Source organism: Mus caroli, chromosome 14, assembly GCF_900094665.2.
Source record: "Mus caroli chromosome 14, CAROLI_EIJ_v1.1, whole genome shotgun sequence".
Classification (NCBI taxonomy): Eukaryota; Metazoa; Chordata; class Mammalia; order Rodentia; family Muridae; genus Mus; species Mus caroli.
The window spans coordinates 40,545,364-40,548,792 of record NC_034583.1 but is presented as its reverse complement, the minus strand read 5'-3'; the positions used below and the strand labels follow the sequence as shown (position 1 = coordinate 40,548,792).

The following is a 3,429-nucleotide window of genomic DNA, read 5'->3' as shown; positions in this document are numbered from 1 at the left end:
AAAAAAAAAAAAAAAAAGGAAGGAAGAAAGGAAGATGACCTCTTTCAATACAATAGAAACCAAATCTATAGAATCAGAAAGCTGTGTCTGCCTAACCCGAAGAACACTTTGCTAGAGGGAGGCAGGGCAGTTCATGAACTTCCTACCCTTTCTCTTTGCTCAGCTGCCACATCGCCCTGCCCTGTTGCTTCTGAATCCAGCTACAGAACAAGAGAGACCTGAGTGAGGACAGTGTGGGGACACTCACCTCCTCTAGTCATCTTCAGACAACAAGCGGACAGAGTTGCTTATTCTCAGTGTCAGCCAGGGAAACCAATGCACAGAGCCATTTCTCCTGTATAGGAGAAATAGCCATATATATGAATGTACACACACACACATTCACACACACAATCAGTGATCAGTGTCCATGCTCTCTGGACACACTGCCTGTCTCTTCACCATGTTCTTTGGATCTAAGAACCATTTACACAAGTCTTATAGCTCTGCCCCCAAGGAAGTGTAAGAGGATGCTTACTTGGCAATGAGGAAACAGAGATGAACCTACATCTAAGCTTAACAGGAATACCTGGACCACAGGCATTGTGAAGCCCTGCAATGGGTGTCTTGTGCTTGCCAGCTTGCTTTTTATTTCTTCGTAACTTGAGACCCACAGGTAGCCTCTGATACCGTCCAGTTGGGAGGGCTGGGGGAGTTTGCATTTTCTCCCTAGCTGGAGCCCCAGGATGAATTGAAGGGAGACGGCGACCGGCTGCCTGTTGAGTCTGGCCGCTGTGGCTGCCTTTACTTACTGGGACTGGTTTGTAGGAATGAAAGATATTTTCTTTTTCTTTAAGAGAAAAAAAAATTTTTTTTTAACCAAACTACTAAAGCATCGCTTGGGAGGCAGAAGCAAGCGGATCCCTGAGCCTGAGACCAACCTGGTCTACAAAGCAAGTTTCAGGCTACCTAGGATCACACACAGACAAACCCTGTCTCGAAAAAGCTAAATGAATAAATAAAATACAATAGAATTTAAGTTGCATTTATCCATTTGTATGCATGGGGGCAGCATGTGGGGATTGATCACTGGTAGGGTGTGTTTTCTCCTTCCAGCACATGGGCTCTGAGGGTCGAAGTCGTTCTTCAGGCTTTGACAAGGCCCGCTCTGACCGATCTTGTCAGTCCTGAGAGATTATTTCCTTTTTTTTTTTTTTAAAGTTAGGGGTTCGTCTCATACTCATAGAGAACTGCCTGCTTTTGCTTCCCCAGGCAGAAGCTTAAAAGGCATGCACCACCATCCCTTGCTTTGTTTGTTTATTTTGGGGGTTTGTCTTGTTTTGTTTTTCAGGACAGGGACTCACTGTGTAGCCCTGGCTGTCCTAGAACTCACTCTGTAGATCAGGCTGGCCTTGAATTCTGAGATCCACCTGCCTCTGCCTTCCAGGTGCTGGGATTGAAGGCGTGCGCCACAGCCCAACATTCTGCTTTTTGGTGTTGTTTGTTTGTTTGTTGTTGTTGATGATGTTGTTGCTGTCTTATTTGTTTGTAACAGAATTTAAATAGCCCAGCCTAGCTCAGATTCCTTAAGTAGCCAAGGATAGCCTTGAGTTTCTACTTTTTGTTTATGCCTCCTAAATGCTGGGATTCTAGGCATGCACTACCATGACTGGCTGGTTTTTACAATTTTAAATAGTTCTCAGCCAGCCTGGTCTACAGAGCCAGTTCTGGAACATCTAGGGCTACACAGAAAAACCCTGTTTTAAACACACACACACACACACACACTCAAGAAAGAAAATAAATCTTTCAAAAATAATATGTTACTGTTTAATTTTTTGACCTCCTCCCTGTATTTAAAATTGTAGTAGAAATTCAAAAGAAAACTTTCATACTATGGAAAAATTACATGAAACTCACATTTCAATGTCCAGGAATAAAATTGTGAACATGTGTTCATTTAAATACTATTCATGCATTGAGAGTTGACTAGACAACAAGAGATCATAAGCCACAAAGCCCTTTAAACAAACAAACAAACAGGAAAGGCGTCCCAACCGTCCTGTAATGCTCTTCCTTCAGTCAAAAGGAAAAGGAGAGACACTGATCCCCTTGGTTTGCCTTGAAGCTTCAGACCCCACAGTCCCAGTTATGTGTTTCAGGGCTAACTCACGTAGTTTGTTTGTTTGTTTGTTTTTTTCGAGACAGGGTTTCTCTGTGTAGCCCTGGCTGTCCTGGAACTCACTTTGTAGACCAGGCTGGCCTCGAACTCGAAATCCGCCTGCCTTTGCCTCCCAAGTGCTGGGATTAAAGGCGTGCGCCACCACGCCCAGCTACATAGTTTGGTTGTAAACAAGATTGTTTCATCAATGGATGAAAAGAACCGGAACTGTAATAGAGAGGTTGTGTTGCTAGTGTTTCTGTGACTAGAACATCCTGCAGTTCTGTTTCAACTTATTGTATGTTGTAGAGGTTGAGTTCTCTTTCCTAATGCTGCCTCCATCTTCTTCCCCAGCTTTTGAGACAGGGCTTCCTGCCCAGGCTGATCTCCTTGCTCCACCTCCATAATGCTAGGTAGCAGACAGGCACCACTATGTGCAGCTCTGCCTCCATCTTTCCTGTCCCTTACCCTCAGTCCATAGCTCAGTCCCTTAGCTATCTATCTCACACCAAACTTCTTGTGCAGTCATGTCTGAACTTGTCATCCTGCCTCCACATTCCTCCTTTCCCATCATTAAAATGACATCTCTAAAAAATATTAAATTAAATTATATATATATATATATATATATATATACACACACACACACACACACACTCTCATGCAGGTCCCCCTGCTGCCTACCTGTGGATCCTGTACCCCTAAATAGACAGCCTTGTCTGGCCTCAGTGGGAGAAGATGTACCTAGTCCTGCAGTGACTTGATGTGAGGTGGGGATTGGAGGAGTGGGGGATAGTAGGGTGGGAAAGGGGGATGGGGGATTGATGCTTAGAAGGGGACTTCCCCCTTCTAAGGGAAATGGGGAGGACTTACTGGGAGGAGAGTGAAGGTTGATATTCGGTTGTAAAGTGAATAAATAAATTAATTTAATTTAAAAAGCCTACATAGTTGATCTAATATTTAACCTCATAGTTCTATGCCCTATCTCAAATTTTCGTTCATCCGTTGCTCAGAAAGCAAAATTTCAAGGATGTGTTTTTGTCCCACACTGCCTTGAGATGGGACCGGATGCTCTTCCCTGAGCTATGGCATAAGTCAGGCCTAGTCTCGGCTCTGCCATCTATACCTTTGTTTTATTTTGCTCTCCTGCTTCAGGATTTAAACTTTCCCGACCCTTCAGTAATCAAACAATGCTCATTTTTTTTTAATATTTTTATTACATATTTTCCTCAATTACATTTCCAATACTATCCCAAAAGTCCCCCATAGCGCCCCCCACTTCCCTACCC

General features: G+C 43.6%; 1 long non-coding RNA gene across 1 annotated transcript in view; it reads right to left on the bottom strand.

The window, feature by feature from the left end:
- Window positions 1-3,429, bottom strand: part of LOC110308844 — a 124,506-nt gene that overhangs the window by 94,919 nt on the left and 26,158 nt on the right. Inside the window, exon 3 of the long non-coding RNA XR_002379610.1 lies at window positions 248-334. This is a non-coding gene — a long non-coding RNA (uncharacterized LOC110308844). The remainder of the gene's footprint in view (window positions 1-247; window positions 335-3,429) is intronic.